The sequence below is a fragment of the Sturnira hondurensis genome, unplaced genomic scaffold, assembly GCF_014824575.4.
Source record: "Sturnira hondurensis isolate 20B ecotype Veracruz unplaced genomic scaffold, ASM1482457v3 Scaffold0012488, whole genome shotgun sequence".
Lineage (NCBI taxonomy): Eukaryota > Metazoa > Chordata > Mammalia > Chiroptera > Phyllostomidae > Sturnira > Sturnira hondurensis.
Genome location: NW_028085119.1, coordinates 3,211,730 through 3,236,183, shown reverse-complemented (window position 1 = coordinate 3,236,183; position 24,454 = coordinate 3,211,730). Strand labels below are relative to the sequence as shown.

General features: G+C 41.1%; 1 protein-coding gene across 1 annotated transcript in view; it reads left to right on the top strand.

Moving 5' to 3' along the window:
* Nucleotides 1-5,893: 5,893 nt before the first annotated feature.
* The window catches only part of ST8SIA6 (ST8 alpha-N-acetyl-neuraminide alpha-2,8-sialyltransferase 6), a 61,607-nt gene continuing 43,046 nt past the window's right edge, over nt 5,894-24,454 (top strand). Inside the window, exon 1 of the mRNA XM_037060779.1 lies at nt 5,894-5,982. The gene's annotated coding sequence lies outside the window, so the exon portion shown is untranslated. The remainder of the gene's footprint in view (nt 5,983-24,454) is intronic.

Here is a 24,454-nt window from a genome sequence, read left to right as displayed (position 1 = left end):
TTCACTTCCTCAATTTCTTCTCTTTTTGCTCCTTCCCTCTTCACAATTTTTCTTTAATTTGCACAGACCCCCTTGGACTTACTCTAACCCTCTACAAGTTACACAGTCCTTCTGCAACTTTCCTAGTCCCTTTTCGTTTGCTTTTTTAAGTCATCCAGAAATAACCGGTTTAGAATAACCCACTTCCAATTCTATTTCCTTCAAAATAGATTGCCTTTTTTTTTTACCAAAACCATATATTTTCCCAACTTAATTAGAATTCTCAATTTTTAGTGACAACTAAAAGTAAGTATTTAACATTCTCTTAGATTAGCATATTTATGAATACATTTAATAACTTTCAGAAACAGTTTTTTCCATTTGCAAATACATTTACATTTTTAAAAGGCATAATAGAGATAACACGAACTTTTTTATAAGCACAGGCAAAAACAAATATACTTTATCTTAATAACTTCGAAAGACATCATTTTAACTTAAAATGCTTATTTGGGTTCCCAGTGATGGCTGCATTCCTTTAGTGTGCTCAAGAGCAAGCTATTTAATTCTCTAGTGACCTTGACAACTCGTAGGAGGCTGGAGAAGAGGTGGGGGAGATACCAGGCTTGGCACAGCTTGAGGTGCTTCACTTTAGAAGTGTCTGTATTTTATCCTTTTCCTTATCTTACTGAGTTTTACTCTCTGAGAGGCGAGTGGGATCTTTTCCCTTTAGAGGATCTCTGGGGTGGGGCAAACTGTGAGCCAGGTTGATGGAGTCTCCAATGTGGCACTTGCCTTCCTGCTCTGTGGCTCTGGGGGTGGAGGGTACAGGAAGGGACAATGTCCTATGTCTGCCTTTCTGTCTAAGAGAAAACTGTCCCCCAGCTGTCTCCTTGATATGGTAGACGCTCCAGTTCCTCTCTGCATGCCACCGGCGCCTTTCAAGCTGCTACCCCAGTGCTGGAGCTCAGAGGGAGTGAGTCTGAGTATGGGTTCTTTAAGAGGAACTGCTCGGGACTCCTGAAGTTTCTTCTACCAATTCAATCCCTGATGGTTTTTGCAGGCAGAAGTTATGGGGATTTAATCTTCCTGGCACTGGAACCCTGGCCGGGGGGTCTGGTGTTGGGCTGGGACTCCTCACTCCCGAGATATCCTTCCCAAATTTTTACCCACCACATGTGGATGTGGGACCAGCCCGTTCCACGTCTTCACCCCTCCTACCAGTCTGGACAGACGTTGCTTCTTGAGTTCTGTAGTTGCCAGACTTCCATTCCACTCGATTTCTGATGGTTCTGAGTGGTGGTTGTTGTATATTTTAGTTATAATTTTGATGTGGCTGTGTGAGAAGGTGAGCTCTGTTTACCTGTGCTGCCATTTTGGTAGGAAGTCCTTTACGCCTCTTTAAACCATTAATTTTAACCTACGCTGAGTAGAATCCTCATGATGTAACAACTTGAAAGCTTGCACATTAGAGATCTTATCTTATTTACCAAACCTCTAGCAAAAAAGTTCTAATTAATCTAAAATGCAATCTAATAGACTCTCTGAAGGAACTGAGACCAAACCACTCCTTTCAAAACAGAAGCAGAACCAAAATCTAAAGCACACAGTGCAAGCAAGTATTCTAAAACACTGCCTCTAAAAGGAGAGGCTGAGACTAGCCTTAGACTCTTAATCTCACACCACCTCATACTGGAAATGACCCTGACGAGGTCCAAGTGCCACGAAAGCCAAATGGCAGAGACTTTATCTCACGGCAACCAGTAGAAATGACCTTTACAAGGTCCATATGGTATGGTGGAGACAGAAAATTCCTGGTGTATACAAAATAGCAAAGATCAAACCAAGTCTCCAAAGGATAAGAAAGCCAAGAATAACTCTTAACCAAGACAGACAGACAGAGAGAAAGACTTCCTTTCACTGGGGAACAAAGAAACAAAACTAACAATTACAAAGCTGTATGCAATGAGAAAAGCAAAAAGTAAGCAAATCCAAACTGAAAGAGCACCCCAACCAAACTCCACACTGGGGAACTGGTTTTTTTTTCTTGTCACTGAGTCATGCCTACTGCTAAGGGGTGCCTCCTGATTCTTACAGAATTCCAAATGTTTCAAAGAACCCGAGTGGTGAGGCAGGCGCTTCTTTCTGGCTGTGCGCACCAGGGATTTGCCCAGCCTGGGCTAGTCAGCCCACCAGCAGCCCGGTGCCTTTCAGCAGCAACGAGTTTAAAGGCAGCTGGTACCTCCACAAGGAGAGCAAGAAGCGTCCCTGAGATAAAGAACTCTTGACAGCTGCTAGAAAATGTCTGCAGTCCTTGCCATTGAGTCAGCCTGCCAAAAGCAGCTAGGACTCCAGCTGGGCCCTCTGGGCCTTATTGGAGTCCACATTGTCCCATCTGAAGCCTCCCCCTTATCACCTCCCAGAAGCTCTAATACCATCACCTTGGGGAATTTCAACAAAGGAATTTGGGGGACACAAACATTCCATCGATAGCATCCCTATAGCTACTTTATTGAGCAAAGATTTAAAAAAGGAAACCCTTACGTTCAAAGACGACAGTCAGAGCATGGAGCCTGGATTCAAAGGCTGGTCCTGCTGACATGTACTGACCCTGTTTTTTCCTGTGACTTCATTCATTCCTAGCGACCATCCTCCAAGCACTCTCCCTTGCCTTCCAAAAGTCTTCTCTGATTTAGTTGGGAAAACCTGTTTTGACTTTTTATTAACAAATATACTCTCCAATTTAAGGAAAGCTTTATGGCATTAAATCCTATGGGTGCCTGCTCATCACAGTTTTACAATTCAGTATTGCAAAGCCATCATAATTCAAAGCACTGCTGGCTTGGTAATTCCCTTCATTAACGGTGTTGCCTGAATAAAATACACAGCCAATTAGAAACAAACAAATCCTGGGAAAGTACGATAGTACATTCCAGAAGCAGAGAAGGTGAGACATATAGACAGAGGAGGGCAAAAGAAGAAGGCAGTGGGGAAGGGGGAGAAAATCCTATCATGATAAAGAGGTATTTTATGAGCCCATATATACTCTGTGCACAGTGTTCTTAAAAGGTATTTCCGAGCCATATTGGAGAATTAATTATGAATCTTTCTCGTTTATATCTCTACCTGTATACCTTCTCTTCCCTCACCTTCCCTCACATCCAATTTATTTTGAAGTCCTGTCAGACTTATCTCCAGAACAGAACTTATATCTCTAAGCTTCTCTTGGGGCTGATGGACAGTGTGGTGCCGTCGTCCACACCTGTATCCCAAACTCCTCTCTTTCTGGGCACTCGGGGTGGGTGCTCTTTTCTGACTCCCACTTGGCAGTCAGGTCGGGGTGGGGCCTGGGTCTGCTCGGGTGGCACTAGAGCGTTCAGATGCAGGGTCAGAGTGTGCCCCCAGCACGCTCTCCTTCTGCCACAGCAGTAGTGGAAGCAGGTTGCTGGAATGAAGGTGCCCCAGGACTACCCTTGGGAACCACCCTGCCTCGTTTCAGGAGCTGTAAACCCCCCATACATAAGGCTGAGTGAGCGACCTCCAGAATGTGGGCCACAAGGAGACAAAGCTTGTCTCTGGTAGCAAACACTGTCTCTGCTTCATCCCCCTACCCCCAAAGCATGGTCGGTTACTTCATGACCATGACAGGTACGACTCCTCGGAGGAGGGGCAACCTAAGCCAGACACGATCACTTGGGAGGCCACCATGGAAGGACTCGGGGGGGGTGCAACAAAGAGGGAGCAATGGACCCTCGCCCCCGGCTATTCTGACATAGCCTGAGTCCCCAGGTCCTCTGGGAGAAGCACTTCCTGGCTCTAATCCACTTAAGCCTGAAAACCTGTGATGGGGAGGCAGTGCAGCCCCTTGCCAGCTAGAGAGGAATCCAGGGTGATCTGGCAAAAGAAAGAATTCCTAACAATCCTGTGAAGCCCGCTTTGCTAAGAATGTTTTTAGTTAAGTGATAAAGGCCCGAGCAGAAAATGAGTGTGTTTTCCCAAAGCCTTGTAGCCCTTTAGCTAATAGACCCTGACTTAGAAGAAGCCCTAATGGTTCTTTGTATACTACCTACATTTTACTGCCTGATGATGATTAATAAGTTGTACCTGAACTCCTGCGCAAAAAAAAAAATTAAAAAATTAAAAAACCTGTTTAGGTAAGGGTCAGTGCACTCTCCCCTTGAGAGAGTTGCCAGACTGCTCCGAGGCACTCCCCCCTTGAGGGAGTAGCCGTGCGGTCCTTTTCCTCCACAGGACTTGGTAGTCTGTATGAATTTGTCTCATGTCTCATCCATGACACTGCGGGCACTATGAGCCAGTGCACACGTCACGTATGAATCTGTAAACAGCATGAAGAGCTGCCCTAGAAAGCCACGCAGTCGTGCAGTGGGCATTTCATGAGCAGGTACCAGAACTCAGTGATGTAAAACAACTGTGAGTTGGGTGTTGTTTTTTATGACATCATATCTAAGTTGGCATCATGCCTCTCTTAAAACCCTGTGGACGCCTCCTAACTTCTCCTTTTCCTGCAGCCCTGCTCTCCCTCATTTCATTTCTCCATGCAGTGAACCTCTTAAAGCAGACACCAGGTCACACCACTCCCCCACCCCAAACCTTCAATTGCTTCTCCTTCTTATCCGGATAAATTCACAACATGCCTTATCAGGCCCATGCCCTCTGGCCCCTACTCGGTGCTCCACACACCCGTCAGCCTTCAGCTGTGAGCCCCACCTCCTTCATTCAGCGCCTCAAACACTCTGGGTTACTCCCCGTTCTGGGCCCTCTGCCTGCAGTGCCTCCACCCCCGCCCCAACTTCCCAAAGTCCATCTCGCTCATTGGGATTATCCTTGAGATCACCACCTAAATAACACTATCTCAGAGGCCCCTCGGTGTGCAGGGGTCTCCCCATTACACTCCTCCAAGGCACCCACTGCTGTGTTAATGATCTGAATCACAGTTCACAGTTCTACGCTATATTCGCTCGTGTGGTGTTTGGTTTGATGTGTCTTTCTCCCTGACCAGACTGTAATCTCCATTAAGGAAAGAGACAGTGCTTGTTTTATCCACCTCCAATATCCTAAGCATCCTGGGCCCAGCCCCCAGCCCCTATTAGGCTGTCTTCAGTAAATGCCCTCAGGATGGTGAAATACACGAATTAACAGTAGTCAGAGTTGAATGCACAATTTTGAAGTCTAAGGGAAATGATATGTAATACTTTTTGACCATTTCCTGTATCAGGTGTGGTACCAACTGCTTTACATGCTTTCTTTGTCACTGTATACATCCGGACAATGACACTGAGGGAAGGATGAGGGCGTTCTGGGGCGTTGGGAAGGATGACTGGTGTCTGGGGCGTTTAACCAGCTTGCCTACCTCCATGAGGCTCCTTAGGCAGCCCAACCCCATAACGCCTCGCTTTTTGACTTGGTTTTGTTCCAACTCCAATTTTTCAGGTTCGTAAAAGCAAAAGCAACAGGCCCCGTATCACAGTTACTATAATAATCAAAGGCCAGACTTACCTTGTGTTCTTCTGGGGGGAACTATTGATCTCCTGTGTCTGCATGCTTCCCACCAGAGACAACGTCTGTTAAAAACGAACGCTGCTTACACACGCGATGATTAAAACTACTCAATAACTATTCATTGTACATAATAACCTCAAAATATGAAAATGTAAAGTCTTCCATAGGCGGTCCTTTCCTTTTTGACTTTATAGGGTGAGCTTTTTTAAAAAAAATTTAGATCTGTCAGAGGTGAAAACATTAATTTCCTTTTCTGTGCAGAAATCTAATAATGGAATAAAACCCAGACTTCGTTTGGGCACACTTTAGCAGTTAAATCTGCTTTTTGTTAACATCATCTTAGAAGCTCTCCTTTTCAATCAATCTTTCTGTGAAATCTCTTTCATGGAACAGCACCTCTCTGAGTGAGAAGCCGCCTCCACTGGCAGAGGGATGCACAAGCCTGCACCTTGGCTTCCAGAAGTTATCCAACAAAACGAGAAGGTAAGTTCTACTCTTTGTGTGTGATTTAATTTAACCATAACCCTTTTATATTCAAAATGTTTTATAGCAGCTTTGACATTATCTGAAAAATGAGACTGTGTTCCTGCTCAGGCTTGACCTTGAGCTTGGAGATGCTCCTGTGGGTGTGGAGATTGGAAGAGCAGCTGACCAGTGCAGCCCAGGATTGGACCCCACAGTGGGGACTCTGCCAGTTTGCCCCTGGGTCCATATTCACAAAAAAACTGTGTGTAGTTTCTCTGGCTACACTTTTCTAGGCCCTCAATCTTCCTGAGAATCTTACAAACATTCTGGACCTGATTTTACAAAAATGCACCCTTGTATTAAATTGCTTAAAATCCCAGAAAGTTGACAAATTCACCCCAAGTCCCACCTGTGGCTCACTCCCAACCTGCCCGCAGTTACCTACAATCCTGTATTTTAGAGAGTTTGTGACACCGTCTTCTCCACATTAGGAAAGGGAGATTTAAAAGCCACAAAGCTTCAGACGTAGAGGAGGCCCTGGTGGCCTAAGAGTCAGAGGGCAGAGGCACTGCCTTGCCCGTGTCTGGATGGGGCAGGGGCTGACAGTGCTGGCCAGGAGGAGCCTGTGGGGTGGGGGCATGTGGTGACATCTGCAGTCTCCCTCAGAAAAACTAATCAGAGTTGCATTTCACCGTGGTCTTGCCTGACAAAGTAGGAAGATTCTTCAGGGTAAGAGACATCGCGGATTTCCTCATGCTAGTCTCATGCAAGAGACACCAGTAACTTTCTCTCCTCCATATTTTAATATTTTCTTTCTCTTCCTAAAAATCTCTCCCCCTCTCTGTTTGCTTCCTCCCCCACTTTCTTCTTCTCTCTCCCTCTCCTTTTTTCCTCTGTCTGTCTCTCTCTCTCACTACTCCTACCCCCCACCCACAGACACTTCTTCCTCTTATACAGTGTTTAAGGAAGGAGAGTTTAAAAAGATGACTAAAATCCATTCACTCCCTTCCTTGAGGGTATGGGAGGTTGTATGTGTGGGGGTGGGGAGAAAGCAAGGTAGGCGACCTTGTCTAATTTCTTTTTCACTGTACCTCTGGGTTATAGACTAATGATTTTGTTAAGAGAACGAGACCTTATCCATCGAAAGTCCCCAGCAGGCTGTTCCCTGGCTAAAGTACTACATATCATGAACAGAACCCAGGATTTATGAGGCACATCTCCCTGGAGAGTGGCACCCAAGCCGTCCAAGTCAGTAGGTATGAAGGGCAGTGCTTCATGGTTTAAAAATTCCTCCTGTGCAAAGAACCTCACAGACCTCACCTTGAGACTTCACCTCCTATTCTGGGCCAAGGTGCATGTCCAGAGCAGGAAGACAGGGCCAGGGAGGCCACCCTTACTGTCCCAGGCAACTCTCCTCTTTGCCTGACTGGGACTCTTGACTGACTCTATCCTTGAAATTGTTGGGAAAACCTGATACGGGGTGAGATCTCTGATCCGAGTGGGTCTAGTTTGACCATCCAATCCTGTGCATTAGCTCTGTTTATCACAAAAGGATAGCCCTACTAAAATTTTTGTTTTCCTTAAATCCCAACTGACGAGCCCCAAGTTTCCTGGAGAAATTGACTGTGCTGAGGACCTTCAATTTGCCGTGTCTGATCCACTTTTCTCTCCTCACTACAGTTCAGTCTGGGTCATTCTTTGCTCTGGGAGGCCAGCTCACAGAGACGTCATCTATAGGCTCCTTTGTCATCTGGTTCCCTTTGGATTTGACTCAGAGAATAGCACTAGAAATTGATCAGAAAAAGGGAAGAAGGAAAAGCTGTGGAGTTGTTCCAGCTCAGTTACATCCTTGACTGAGGGATATCATTGCATCCAGAATGAAGGCCATGACTTGTGTTAGGACCCTTCCTTCCCCTCCCTCTGAACCTTTAGTTTAGGAATAAACTACAAGTAATTCACTGATATCGTACTTGGGTTTCCCTACATTTGGCCCAGGCCTTTAAGAAGAGTCCCTGAAATGACACAGTTCAGGCCATCATTCCTGCTGGGACCCTTGCTCACTAGCCCGTGCTTCTTCTTGAACGACAAAGTCACTGGATTTGGGTGTTGACCTAAAGTGGCTCATGCATCATGGATGACACTACACTTTTGTTTTGACCATGAGGAGCAGTTGTTTGTTGAGCTCTTCCTGAAATTTTTTCTGAAGGACTCAAATTCTGAACCTGTTCAGGATGAATGGCATCATGCCCCACGAAGAGTAGAATTTGGAACAATTTGCCCTTGCTCGCCAGCTGTACTCCTTGCCAACATGTGAAGCGGTGTGTGAAAGTTGCCTTTGCATCTTTTTCGTCTTCCTTTTAAATCTTCACCAAGGATATGCTTAACAAGGGGGGTGGGGAGAGAGAGAGAGATGTTGTTTGGTTGTCATTTGTATGAGCTCCAACCAAGGACCCGAACCCACAATCCCAATGTGTACACTGACCGGGGATCGAACTTGAAACCCTTTGATGAATAGGACGATGCTCCAGCCAAGCTACCTGGCCAGGACTGCCTTTGACTCTTCAACTTTTTTCCTGACATGAAGTCGTTTTGCACCCCAAAGTGACAGAGGTCCTCAACCTAAGGCTGATCCACAGCAGCGCATAGGAGTAAAGCATTTGAGTCAGCACGAGGGGAATTCTTTCATCCTGGAGAGTGTTGGTTTTTTTTTCATTCTCTCTATTTCCTCCTTTCTTTCTTTTTCATTTCTCTTTTGAGAGCCAAAGCAAATTTTATTTAGATAGAGAAAAAGAGGGTAGGATGCAGGTTCCTGAAGATAGGACCAGCTTCTTAATTAGGAAGCTGGACTTCTTCGTAATTAGGAAGATGGACTTGTGAGCCGGGGGGAGCTGTTGCAGCTGCTGCTCTCTGCGTCCCTGTGCACTGAATACGGGTTGGAGTAGATGCGGGTGAGCTCACAAGTGAGTTGTGCTGGACGTGTTCTCTTCTATGGCAGAGAATCGTACAACTCTCCTATGTGCATCCACAAAAATGATTAACGGCAGCGTGCTAATCAGAATGCCTCTGCACATGCCGTCATGTTTGCCCTCTCACTTTTTTCCTGTGGGTTTGTGCTTGGTGCTAAGACCTTTTCTCGTCTACCCTTTAGGGGGATGGCTTTCCAATACACACTCAATTTTCAGCTAGCTCCTGTAATTAGCCTGCACTGGCACTCTGTTCTGCAAAGGTCCAGAGAGAGCAGGCACGAATAGCCCATTGTGATGAAAGTGTTATTTTGCACATAGGAAACTAATTTTTTCAGTCGTATTGTCTATTGTCAGAAACCGGGCATTCTGCAACCAGTGCTATTACAGACTTACAGGGGACAATCAGAAAAGCTATTCAGTGTGTGGTGATAAAAAGTAACGTTATTTTCTTAGAAATAATTATTTAGCTCTATTTTCGTCATGGTCTGTTGAAGTCTTAGAATTTTCTCATTCTTTAGCCACTTTGTCGTTTTCAGGTTGCTAAGGCGGAATTAGGAAGATGGAGTTGTAGTGGGAGAGAAGCTGCTCTTTTTCTGCACTAGCCTTGACTCTGGTTTTGAGTCAGAGAAAAGCTGTTGCCATTCTGAGGACTAGTGGGCTAGGATACTGTGTCTCACGGGGAGAGGGGTATTGTTTGTTTTTTTTATTCTCTGTTTAAGAACACCGAACTCTACATAGTACTTCTATCCCTGGTGCCTATCACAGATTCAGCACATACTAGTTGCTCAGTAAGTTTGTTGAATAAATATAATTCTTAAGTTTTCGAAGCATTTTCTCTACCATCTCTAATTTCTAGCTTTTAGAAAATTACCCTGAAACCCATAAACTTTGACTTAGGTGTGGCTTAAACCATACACTAGTTGGTGAGTGTGTAGGCTTGATGACCTATTTCATGTGATACCATTTAAAATGACCTAGAACAATAGAATCTTCTGAAAGTAACATCTTAAAGGAGGACCATAAAGATGCTGGTTAGAAGGCATCCTTTGGCAGGGTGAAAGGCAAAGTGAGTCGAATACTTGCCCTAAATACTCTTCACTACTTATTATCTTGGAGAGTGAATTGCAGCTTGAAGAGAAAAAGTATAAGTTATGGCAGATAAAACTTCAGAAAACCCAAATATGAGCATATCATTTGACAGCCTGCTAACAAAGCAGGTTCCTAAGTTCCAGCCTGTCTGTCAGGAAAAACAAGTTCAGCCATTTATGAGATTTTCTCGACACAGAATAATATACTACTTGTTTCTACTCAGCTTTCAATCTTTGTTCCTTTCATTGCTTCTGAAAGTGGTATCACTATTTTTTTCTGCTCTCCTCTGACCCTTTAATTTACCTTTTCTTGCCAGCTTTTAAGAGCTTCAAAATCTAACATTCCTTCCTTCCTTGGTGTAGAGGTCAGAACGAAGATGTTAACACAAAACTGCCATTCATACCAGCATGGTATATTCCTAATATCTTGGGAAATTTCTCTTGGTAACTGAGGCAGTGGCTGTGTTTGCTGATATAAAATTTTAACTAGGGGCAGATGAACTAATAACAAGGCTGTGATAGATGTCCCCAAAACTATTTTTGTACTTACAAAATAAGAATTATGCCAAATCTATTTAAAGGTGGTTTATCCATCATTCTATACTTCAAAGAATGCATAAGAAATAAACAATCATATAATTTAAGAACTTGAAGTAATAAATTGCTCTAATTCATATACCTTCATGTTCTTAAAATGAGAATGTATGATTTTTATTTTCTCCAAAACTCCAATTTTCTCAGTTTAAACATAAAAAATGAGATTATGACTCATAATCTCAATGTCAGGCAACTGGTTAGTGGGAGGGTAGGAAATAATTGTTTTGTGGTTGTTGAGGTTGGAAGATAACCAGCATAATCCTAGTCTGATTTTCTTCTCTCTCCCTCTCTCTCTCTTTCTCTTTTAAAAAGAATTGTCCCAGTACAATTGTCTCCATTTTTCCCCATCACTTCCCCCCACCCCAGCCATTCCCACCTCCCACTCTCCATCCTACCCCACTTTGGCTTTGTCCGTGGGTCCTTTATACATGTTCCTTGTGACCCTTCCCCCTTTTGCCCCCATTATCTCCTCCCAACCCTCCTCTGGTCACTGTCAGTTTGTTCTTTATTTCACTAATCTGACTTTCTTAATAATTAATAAGAGTTTCTTAGTGTTATTTTTTACCATGCTGCAAGATTGAGATAGTATATTATATTATTATAACTTCATCAGTGGAAATAAAACTTCATTTTCCCTCAGGAAAATTGAAACACTGAGTTTCTAGTTACACTTAATGTCGATTATGTATTCATATCAGAAGCTGTCCCCATGCTTGCTCAAATAACTAGTCATTTGAAAGAAACCTTTAATACAAAGAGAATGACAGCAAAAATAATCACACACAATTAAAATCATTAAGAAATAATTGGAATTATTTGCAATTTTAGAAGTGGCACAGCGAAACCAAGCAAATTTTACTGTTGTTCAATATTTTCAAATAGTGTAACAGGCAAATGTTAATGGTGTACTTTAGTTATTATTTGTGGTAGCCAAACTCCCAAGTTGGTGCCCAGTGATCCCCTTCTGTCATTCAAATGCTTTCCCTCTACCTCACTGAAGGGGACCACCCTGTGTATCCAATACATTCTTGCAGAAAGAATGATGTGTGACTTTTAACACTAGGTCATGAAAGAATTTGATAATCTGCCATGCTGTCTATTGGATTGCTAGCTCTGAGAGAAGCCAGTTACCACCATGAGGACATGAAGAGGTCCACATGGCAGGAACTAAGGGCTCTGGACAGCAGCCAGCACCAGCTTATCAGCCATGTGCGTGAATCTCGTTGGCAGTAGGTCCTTTGGCCCAGACCACCGTCTTGACTTTGCATCCTAATGAGAGCGGCTAGGCCAGAACCACCAGCTAAGCTGCTTGGGATTTCTTGATTTACAGAAACTTTGCAATAGTAAATGTTTATTGTTGGTTTAAGCCACTAAGTTTTGCAGTACATCTATTACATGGCTGTGGATAAGTAATTGGCTATTCAATTCATAATTCTTTAGGTTATATTGTGATAGTAACAACTACCATTTGTGTGGGCCTACTATATGTGAGGTAATTTAAATGTATCTATGGTCTTGCAATGGTTTTTCAGAGTAGGATTCATTATTCTCATTCCACAAGGGAAAGAAATGAGCCCAGAGGGATTAAGTGGCCTGCTGAACATCAGACAGTTACAAATGGTGGTGCCAGGATTTGAAAGAAATTCTGACTGTTCTCTTTTCACTCGGTGCTACCGCTCTTCACGGGAGCACAATTACATGTCACAAATATAGGAAGAGAAGGCATTTGACTTTATAATGCGAAGCTACTTAAAAGTGACCCATCTCCACAAACACTACCCCCTTTGCTCTCCTGCATTATATATTTCACTGAAGCATCTGTAATGTAAGTATGCCCAGGCAGCGTTGGCTTGCACAGCAGTCACCCCGGTCACAACTTAGGGATCCTTGTGGCTTCTCTTGGTAAGATCACAGCTGAAGGCTAATGATTGTCATCATTCAAAAGTAATGTTGGGAACCTTTGGGGCTTTCTATGTGCTAATCATATATTAAATTTCAATTTCATAAACACACAGCAACTTCTAAGTGCCCAGCTCTCGGACAGACTCAGGGACAGTTATTCTCTACCTGGAGGTGGGTATCGGGCTCACGGGGAGCTTTAGCAGAGCACATGGTTGAGAACAGGAGACGGGCAACTCTTATGTAAGGGACAGAGTCATAAAGAAATCATTTCTACTTTTTAGCAGCTCACAAGGTATACAGAGAGTCAAACATTTACAACGTGTTCACTTGTTGTCATTCTTCTTTGCAGATTCCTCATCATCTCCCTTCATTTTTTGATGCCAGGGTGTCCCGGAACTCAGTCTTCAGGCCAAATTTAGTCTTTTCTTCATTCTTCATTCTCAGTCCTCAAGGACCTCATTGAGTCTTATGCATCTAAATACCACCTACATTGTGATGATTGCTAAGGTTAGAGTTCCTGCTTGAAGTAATTTCTAGATTTGTATGAACCTCTGCCCAATAAACACCTATAAAGAATCTCGAACCTAACACAGCTCACAGCGTCTCCTGGACCTCCCCTTAAACCGTAAGCTCCAATAGTCTTCCCCACCTCAGCTAATGGGGAGCCTCTTCTTCCAGTGCTCAGGGCTAAATGCTTGGAGTTATTCTGACGTTCTGTTTTTACCATCCTAATATCGGTCACTAAATGTCACTGGCTACATTCAGATCATACCCAGAAGCCAATCGTTTTGCCCTAACTCTGCCACTGCCAATCTGGTCTAAGCTGCCTTTATTTCATGCCTAAATTGTGGCAGGCATCTCTTAATTGATCTCTTGGCATCCACCCTTGTGCTCTTAGAGACTATTCTTAACAAGATGTACACAGAGAACCTTTTTACATATGTCAGATCAGGTCACTTCTCTGTTTCAATATCTTCCCACTTCACTCAAAATACAAGACAAAATTCTTACAGTAGCCTTCATGGTCCTTGCAGGCACTTCTCAGATATACATGTAATCTATTTGCCAATGACAAAATAAAGGAGCAAAGCTGTATTGGGGGAAGGAATTGACTACAGATGGTAAAGTAATAGTCATAACAACCTGTAGTTTGGTTTATAACAATAGATGTAGTACTATGTAACAAAGATTCCACAAAAAAACAAATAAAAGGGAATAGAGGTGTATAAGAGTAATATCTCTACATATCAGTACAATTAAACTTGTATAAATTGGAAGCTGATTCAGAACAGTTTATATATGAGGTCTGCCCAGAAAAAATCCAGCCACTGTTAATATAATGAGAAGGGTTTTCACAACATCAATGTAAACTGGCAGCCAAGGAGAGTGGACTGGAGTGTGCATGCGTGAACAAGGATGACTTCACTGTACTAGTCAGTGGGGACAGTAGATGCCATTCGGTGAACATATATACTGTGTGGCCATTGCATTCAAAATGAATGAGCGAGTAGAGCAACAAATCTGCATCAAATTTTGTGTTAGGCTTGAACATTCCTTCATAGACACTATTCAAATGATGCAGAAGGCCACAGCTATGGGCGCCTGGTGATTGGGAGCTTCATCAGGACAACATGCCCACTCATGCATCACATCTCATGCAGAGTGTTTGGTGAACATCAAATCACCCAGGTGACTCAGTCCCCCTACAGCCCAGATTTGGCACCCTGTGACTTCTGGCTTTTCCCCAAACTAAAATCACCTTTGAAGGGAAGAGATGTCAGACCATGATGATATTCAGGAAAATACAACAGGGCAGCTGATGGTGATTGGGAGAACTGTGTGAGGTCTCCCAAGGTGCCTACTTTGAAGGGGACTGGGGAGACATTGTCCTGTGTACAAGGTTTCTTGTATCTTATATCATCTGCAGTAAATGTCTCAATTTTTCATATTATGTGGCTGGATATTTCCTGGACAGACCTCATATATGGTAATTCTAAAGCAAACCAGTAAAAATGTAGTTGAAAATTATTAAAGACACTAAAATGCTACATTAGAAAATATTCAAATAAGGCAAAAGAATGATACAATGGAAGACTAGAAGAACAAAAAACACCTGCTACATGTAAAGACAGAAAGTAAAATGTCAGAGGTAAATAACTACATAGCAATAGCATTAAATGTGAATGGATTAAATCATGCAATCGAAAGCCAGAGATTGTCAGACTGGATTAAAAGCATGACCCAGCTCTATACTACTTATAGGAGATACAGTTTTATTCAAAGATACAGACAGATTGAAAGTAAAAGTATGAGAAAAGGCATATCCTGGAAACTACAACCACAAAAATGTTAATAGAAATAAAGAAAGCAATTTTGTCACCATGAAAGTATACAGGCTTTCTTTCTGAGATGATAAAAATGTCCCAAAATTGACTGTAGTGGTGGCTGCACACACCTGTGAATACTCTAAAAATCACTGATTTGTGTGCTTTAAACGGATGAATTGTATGGTATATGAGTTATACCTCCATAAAGCTGTTAAATACCTTAATGGCCTAGAAATCACTTGGGGTTTTACTTTGATGCAGATTCTGATTCTGTGGGTCTGGGAGGGGCTGAGACTCTGCCCGGCTGACAGTCCGACTGTGTGATGCCTGTACTGCCAGCTTGAGGTCCACACTCTGAAGAGCAAGGCCTAGCCCATCAGCTTTCTCGTCACCTTTCTGACCTCATCCCCGAACACCCTTATGAGTGGGTTCACTAGCGAGTAGTGGATGTTTCCAGCCTCCCTAATGATCTACTTTTTCCTTGGACATGCCATGCCTGCCTCTACCTCAGACCTTGGCACTTGTCATTCCCTTTGCCAAGAACGCTCTCCCATCCCCACACCCCCATATGTGCACAGCCTACTTGATCACCTTGTTCAAGGCTGTGCCCAACTACTAGCTCCATGTGAGGTCTTTGCTGACACCCTACCGATTTTGCCTACTTTTGTTCCCTCTTTTCCTGCATACTTTTCCTGTTCCCTCTTTTTCTTCACCATACAAACTACATTGTACTTCCCCCTGCTATTAATTTACATATTATTTGGTGTATTCGCTCGCTAGGGTTGCCATAACAAATTACTACAAACTAGATGGCTTAGACAACAGAAATTTATTTTTTCACAGTTCTGGGGGCTAAAAGTCCAAAATCAAGGAGTTGGCAGGTTTGGTTTCTCTTAAGGTTTCTCTCTCCTCCACTTGTAAATGGCTACATTCTCACTGTGTCCTCACAAGTTCGCTTTACATGGGCCACACTCTCGGTGTCTCTCTGCACCTACAGATTTCCTTTTCTTGTAAGGACATCAGTCGGTTTGAATTAGGGCCACCTTAATGGCTTCGTTTTAACTTAATCCCCTTTTCAAAGGCCCTGTCTCCAAATAGAGCCACATTCTGAGGTACTGGGTCCTCAACACATGAACTTTGGAGAAGACAATTTAGCCCATCTATTTTGTTTATTGTCAATCATCCCCTAATACAATACAAATTTTTTGAGAGCATGTTTTTAGAAAATCTATTTTGTTCATTATTGTATTATTGCTTACTAGCACAGTACCTTGCGCATAGCAGATGCTCGATAAGTATTTATGGAGTGAGTATGTGAAAACAAGAGGATAAGTGCTGAGAGATATATAATTGATTTGGATGGTGCAAAGGGCACAGAAGAGGGGGAGAACAACTCTGCTTGTGTCAGTCAGAAGAACTTAAAAGCAAAGAGTTATAGCCACTCATATATGGCTTAGAAACCTTACCAAGTATACTGTCACAGCTAGCTCCTTCACTACTGTAACTCACTCTGTAAAATATGACTCTTAAAGAAATAGAGGAACCCTAAATTTATTGGTTCTTTCAAAGTTTTTAATCTATGGGATCCTATGTTTAAAAATTGATAGTATCAGATTCCTGTTTGTGTTTTCCTCTCTGGATATCTTTTTATTTCTGGAGATTTCTTTCTGTAGGCTTGAACAGTGGGTAATCATTTTTTCATCTTCTCTTCAGAAATCTTACAGCGATTGTGTTGGAGAGGAAATGTGAAAATCTTAAATGACACTTCATTCTTTGTTTATTCACTCTTTCCTGTCCTGGTGATGTATTTGCACATTGTTGACTCTCGTGAAGCAGATCCTTTTTTTCTTCCTCTGAGGTACTACCTTGCTTTGGCATTGTGTGAAACTAGTCCAGTGAAGTAAGTTCAGTTACTCTGAATCATCCTGGTAAGTATGAATCATGAATAAGTTTCCACTTGTGGAATATATTCCTTTTTAACCTTTCAGACCTGCTTGCTACCCCTTTGTTCGTATCGCATGCTGTAGTAGGCTGACTTTTGGGGCTACAGTATTTGAACTCATGACCTTTGGCTTCTGGTTATGCTCACCCTATAGAAACAGAAAAGGTTAGGGTATTTAGACCTCCAAATCTGCCTAGTGTGGGCTTGGTTTAGGGGTGACTGCATCCTTTACAAAAGACTGTCACTCCTGCCCAGCGGCCTTCTCCTATGCCCAGAGCGCCAGCTCCTTCGGGGTGGCCTACTGACTTAGGGTGGTGGCAGCTTTCCTGCTCTGGCCCTGCTGCCAGCCCAGGTGTGCGACCTGCAGCAACCTGCGCCATCTTTCCTTTTCCACGTCCCGCTCCCATTCTCTCGCAGTCTAAGGTTAATCTCTGCTTGTAGTATTTCATAGCATGTATCTCAAACATGTAATTAATATAAAAACCCCAAAGGCTAGTTGTGTAGGGCCGAGAAAGTATTCTTTAAGCAAGATCATTGTCTGCCTTCTCAAATGTGGAGATTGAGAGATTTCACTGGGGCTCTGAAGAACATTGGCGTTGTAGGTAGGAGTTAGTTCCTAAAGCAGTTTTGGGGCATTTGACTTGTCGAAGGGACACTAAAAGATGTGGAATGGGCCCTGGCTGGTGTGGCTCAGTGGATTGAGCGCGGGCCTGTGAACCGCACGATCGTGGTTCGATTCCCAGTCAGGGCACATGCCTGGGTTGCAGGCAAGTTCCCAGCAGGGGACTCATGAGAAGCAACCATACATTGATGTTTCTCTCCCTCTCTCCTTCCCTTCCCTTCTAAAGATAAATAAATTTTTTTAAAAAAGGTGTGGAATGAATAAAAGTTTGAGATTCCTTTCTCCTCTGCCAGTGGATGATAACCACAGGATTCTAATTAGAAGTTACCGTCACGCAGAGTTGAGAACAATGTAAATTGAACCCTTCTGCTTTTCGTGGATGAAATGTCAGTGTGTCAACACTATTCATAGTTCAGCTCAGTCAACCTGCTATAGACTTCTCTTTGTTAGTTGTTAGACACTCATAAACCTTTTCTTTAAAAAGTATTTCTTAGTGGAAATGATTGGCTATATTGATTGAAAATCTTATAGGGCTATATTAATTTGAAGAATTTCATGTAGATCTATGCTCTTCAGGGGGTTCAAAGGCTAGCTACAAAAGGCTATTTAATCTACACAGAACATTGCTTGGAAATCTGACTTAAGGATATTGGAGTAACCCTACCCATTTCAGTAGACAAAAGAGGTTGGCTTTCACCATGAAGAGATGTTATAGGAAACTAAATCACTATCTCGGCTGCTTAAATGGTACTAAAGAATGAATATCCTCAAGATAACTTCTAGGCATCTATCTAATGAGTACCCAGTACATATTTAATGATTAACTTAATTAAATATGTATTACAGTTTTTAAAAACCCCTATTTATATCTTAATTGAGATAAAACTAGTCACAGCATGTGAGTCTTCATCTCCAAAGAGAAGTTTCCAGAAAAATATTTTAAATTTTAATATAATATTTACTTAGTATCATTTAGTATATTATTTATAATTTGTATCCCATTTTGATTATTATTAATAATGTTTTAAATACACATTATTTATTCTTTTGGAAATAACTACTGCATTATTTAGTATGATGTATTATATGTCTTAGGACGAGAAAATGTTTGTGATGGAATTAATTTTCAGTTTCATTATGAAAATAGATGAGATGCGGCATGATATACTAGCAAGAGAGCCAGACTGTGAATCAAAATACATGAATTAATTCTCAGCTTATCCACTTACAACACAATATTGAGAAGTGGTTTGTCATCTCAGAACTTCTAGTTTTTTCATCCATAAAAACTGGGCTAATATCATAGGAATCACTGCCCTTCAAGATTGTGGGGTGGGAGCTATACTTTATAACTGAAAACCACTTATAAATGTAAATTTGAAGAAAGTATGATGTGAGTTAGAGCATTTTACTTACCAGGAAACTTTTATAGAGACACATTTATCCCGCAAACGAGCTCACACTTGTAGCGTACATGTGATCTCTCCTTCTCAGATGGTTTTTCAACCCAGCCATTTTCTTACCTTACAAATCACCATGGAAGTGTGGCAATCTCAATTTTCTAAAATAACTGGTTGGTGATATATATATATATATTTCAGTAGAAAAGAGCAAGCATCTAGAAAAAATTCCTTTTGTTATTTCTTCTTTAATCTTCCATTTACTGTATCAGAGGATAATGCTTTATTTGTAAATTGAACATTAAAAAATTCTTTGAATACAGAAACTTCAGGAAGTAAGTAGTTTTGAGTGCTAACTTCTAATTATAATTTGGCCAGGAATAATCCTTCTTTTGTAACAGTTATGCTTACTATAATCCACTGACTTAGTTTTCAATATCAGAGGCTGTAAAGTCATAAGCCCCTTTATGCAGCTAACCTACTAATAACATTAGATATATTATGATTGGCATCTTTCCATATTAAGTAAAATCTGAGCCACCTACAAGTTATAGAGGGATGTATATTGCTAAGACAAAATGTTTGAAAGATTATCCATATTTTACAATACAGCTTTATTCTAGTTGGCAGTGTATGGTCATTTGAATATTCTAGACTGAGCTTGATATAAAGGCGAGAGTGATTTCAAAATGACATAAACTCTGCTTTTCGGAGAAGCCAAAGTAAAAGTATAACATACGTAAGAGAACTCTCTCAAAATCTTGGTTGAAAAAAGATACCTTTAATTTCCTGAGACAGTAGTTGCTATTTGAAGCTAAAATGACAGTTTTGTTTGACTGAAACTTAGGGCCAGTCTGGGGCCGTGTTGCTTGGCAAGGCAGGTGGCAGCCAAGTCTCACCCGGCCTTCTTGGCAGGCTTCCATGAGGCTCCAGCTGGGGGAAGAGTGAAAATCTGTGAGTCAGGCCAACAGGTTGCCCAGTTGTGGTGATGTGTCAGAGCAGCACCACCCTGGTTCACGTTTAACGAGTGTCTTTGGGAGAAGGGATCCCTGACCTGTCACATTTGCCGATTCTTGTAGTGTAAATACTTCTACCCTGGCCAATTTCAAGCTACCAGGGGCTTTACAACCTGCTCACAACACCTTGAAACTTTCACAGGCAGCTCGCAGGAGCTTCTGTGAACTGGCTTGAGCACAATAAAGAGACAGAAAGTATGGAGGGAAGGAAGAGAGGATCTCACGCCCATCTTGCGCCCACAAAGAAGGCTGAGAGAAGAGGTTGCTCTCAAGTTCAAGAGCTGGTCAAAGCGACATAGGGAATTATTGTATTGTTTGCTTTTAAAAGTTGCAGAGGTTAGAGCTCTACTACCTAGCTGTGAAACCCTTTTCCTCAATTTCCTGTGTGAAATCACTAGCAAATTCAACACTCATCGCTGTTGAGGGAGCTCAAAGATGAAAATGGGTTCCTCATTAACCAAAGGGTAAAAGTTTAACAGGATACACAGACATGAACGCCCCTTTTAGTTTATGCTAAGAAATTGGGGAAGTAGGAAGAAAAAGTTGGGTTAGCGGACTGGTTGAAGTGACTGAGTAGCTGCTGAGCTCTAACCTGAGTGCTCTCAGCCAACCCCCTGAGGGAGCAGGGGCAGGTCTTTGCTATAGTTGTGAATAGGAAGACTGAGTAAAAGTCAGCACCGGGGAAAGTTATTAGTTGGAAGCTTTGATCCATGGACTTGGTAAATGTTGTTTTGAACTAATTCAGTGTAGTTTTTGACCTCATTATAATTCATATTTATTATATTTAAGCATGTATTCCCTGTGTTAGCAAGAACAATTAGCTGGAGATTTTTAGACTAGAAATCCTTAGTCTTTGAGGGTCCTAGATGGAAAGGGACAGTAGAGAAATGGAAGCCAACATGTAAGTACAAAATAAAATTCAATGTGAGAAAGACTATAATAGAAGTATTGGTCAAGGCACTGAGAGCATATAGGAAGTCACAGCTTATTAGCTATCCAGAAAATTCTTCATGAAAAAGGTGAAGGGATTAAGAAGGACATTGCCGGTTATTAAGACAGTCATGGAATGTAAAGTACAGCATAGGGAATATAGTCAATAACATTGTAAAAACTACATAAGGTGTCAGATAGGTACTAGACTTATCAGGGTGATTACTTTTGAAGGTACATAATATCTAATCACTACATTGTTCACCTACGATTAATATATTGGGCTGGCCAAAAAGTTCACTTGGTTTTTTTCCATAAGATGGCTCTAGTAGTGCTTAGTTGTCTTTAACTTCAAAACAGTTTTGTTAAACTGTATTGTGAGAGTTGTCATATTAGTGTGCATTTAAAAAAACTTATCAAAATTGGTGAATTTTGAGGTAGCCATTTCAATATTGAAGATGGGAGAAAATATGCAACATTTTCAAGATATTATGTTTTATTATTTCAAGAAAGGTAAAAACAACTGAAATGCAAAAATGATTTGTGCAGTGTATGAAGAAGGTGCTATGACTTATCAAATGTGTCAAAAGTGGTTTGCAAAGTTTTCTGCTGGAGATTTCTCACTGGACAATGCTCCTTGGTCTGGTAGACTAGTTGAAGATAATAGCGATCAAATCTAGACATAGAGAATAATTGGTGTTATACCACACAGGAGAATGCCAACATATTGAAAATATCCAAATCAATAAAGTTGTTGGTGAAAATGAAAAATGTGTCTTTTATTTTATGGAAAAAATAATGGACTTTTTAGCCAATCCAGTAATATTGCATGTCAACTGTAATTGTAAAATAAAATTTTTAAGTAGCATATTTACTTAAATATACTGTAGGTTTATGGTAAGTAGAATTTTGCATTTCACATATTTGATCCTTAACAATGGTTGATGGATATGGCCTATTATCTTAGTTTTATCACCAGTGAAATTATAATTTTTAGCCCAATAATGGATATTTGAAAGTTTCTTGAGTTATAAATGATGTATAACAAGCTATAGCTTAAATGTACAATGTGAAGAATCTTGGGGCATATATGTACATCAACCCCATTGGTATACACACTCCAATCAAATATGAACATACCCACCCCCCACCAAAAGTTTATCATGCTGTTTTCATCCATTCCTTCCTACCACCGTATGCCAGCTTTCATTTCCAGGTAACTCCTGATTTACCTTCTGTCACCGTACACTGGTTTCCGTTTTCTGGAATGAAATCTATATTGAGTACTCTTTTTTTTTTTTTGCCTGGCTTTTTAAATCTAGCATAATGAATGTGAGATTGATGTATGTTTTTGTAGGTATCAATAATTCATTCCTTTTATCACCAAATGAAAGTAACAATATTCCATAGCATGCATATACAATTTGTTTATCCATTCACCTCCGAATGGACATTTAGATTATTTTTGGTTTCAGGCTTTTACCAATAAAGCTGCTATGAACATTAGTGTACAAGTGTTTGTGTGGGCATAAAGTTTCATTTCTTTTCAATAAATACATAAGAGTAGAATAGCTGGCTTACATAGTAGGTGTAAATCTTTTGAAGAAACTACCAAATGGTTTCTCAAAGTACATCCTCACCAGTAGTGTAGGAGAGTTCCAGGTACTCCACTTCTTGCCAAACTCATTATGGTCTGTCTTTTCCATTTTAGTTACCATATTTCACCATATAAAGCATGCCATGGCATCGCATTGTGGTTTAATTTACATTTCCCTAGTAACTAATGTTATTGACCACCGTTTCATGTGTTGATTTGCCACTCGATTATCATCTTTAATGGAGTATATTTGAATCTTTTGTCCAGTTTTTAATTGTCTTTTTGTCCTATTCTTGAGTTTTTATCTAGTAATTTTTAGAAAATAGAGAGTTCTTCTTTTATTTTTATTTTATCCTTTTAATTGAATCTTGGGGGGTGACATTGGTTCACAAAACCATGCAGGTTTCAAGTGTACAACTCAGTAAAACCTCATCTGTATACCACATTTGGTGCCAATTGCCCAAAGCACAGTCTCTTGAGTGCTTTTTATATACCCTGGGTACCAGTTCTTTATCAGGTATGTGTTGTGTAAGTATTTTTTCTCATCTGTGACTTGTATTTTCATTTTCTTTACAGTGTTTTTTTGAAAAGTAACCTTTTAATGTTGATGAAGTTTAATTTATAGATATCTTATATACTTTGTACATTTTGTGCATATATATATACAAAACTCAAGATCATTAAAATTTTTTGTTTTTATCTAGAAGTTTTCTGATTTTAGTTCTTACATTCAAACTTTTAAAAATATGTATTTTATTGATTATGCTATTACAGTTGTCCCATTTTTCTCCCCTTTATTTTCCTCCTCTCTGTACCCCACCTCCCACCATCATTCCCCCACCTTAGTTCATAGGTCATACATATTAAGTTCTTTGGCTTCTCCATTTCCCATACTGTTCTTAACCTCCCCCCATCTATTTTGTACCTTCTTATTATCTGCACCTTTTCTCCCATTTCCCCCCTTCCCTCTCCCTGCTGATAACCCTCCATGTGATCTCTATTTGTGTGAATCTGTCCGTGTTCTAGTTGTTTGCTTAGTTTGTTTTTGTTCTTTTAGGTTCAGTTGTTGATAGTCATGAGTTTGTTGTCATTTTACTGTTTGTATTTTTGATCTTCTTTTTCTTAGGTAAGTCCCTTTAACTTTTCAAATATAAGGGCTTGGTGATGATGAACACCTTTAACTTGATCTTATCTTGGAAGCACTTTATCTGCCCTTCCATTCTAAATGAAAGCTTTGCTGGATAGAGTAATCTTGGATGTGAGTCCTTGCCTTCCATGACTTTCAATATTTCTTTCCAGTCCCTTCTTGACTCAAAGTTTCTTTTGAGAAATCCACTGAGAGTCCTATGGGAACTCCTTTATAGTTAACTGTCTCCTTTTCTCTTGCTGCTTTTAGATTCTCTCCTTCTCTTTAATCTTGGGTGATGTAATTATGATGTACTTTGGTATGTGCTTCTTTGGGTCCAACTTTATGGGGACTCTCTGAACTTCCTTCCTAGAAGTCTATTTTCTTTGCCAGATTAGGAAAGTTCTCCTTTATTATTTGTTCAAATAAGTTTTCAATTTCTTGTTTTTCCTCTTTTCCCCTATGATTAGGATGTTGGAACATTTAAAGTTGTCCCAGAGGTTTCTAAGCCTCTCCTCATTTTTTTGAATTCTTGTTTCTTCATTCTGTTCTGGTTGTATGTTTATTTCCTCCTTCTGGTCCAAACTGTTGTTTTGAGTCCTGTTTTTTTTCCCTTCAGTGTTGGTTCCCTGTACATTTTTCTTTATTTCACTTTTCATACTCTTCACTTTTTCCTCTATTTTGTGACCATACTCAACCGTTTCTGTGAGCATCCCGATTACACAGTGTTGAACTGTGCACCTGATGAGTTGGCTATCTCTTCATCAGTTGTATTTTTCTGGAGCTTTGATCTGTTCCTTCATTTGGGCCATAATTTTTTGTCTTGGCTTGCCTGTTATGTGGTAAGGGGTGGAGCCTTAGGTGTTCACCAAGGCAGGCAGCCCACATAGCTATGTTGTGGTGCTGTATGTAGGGGAGGGTCCGAGAGGAACAATGTCACTTTCTCAGCTCTCTGCTGGCTTTCAGTCACTTCTTCC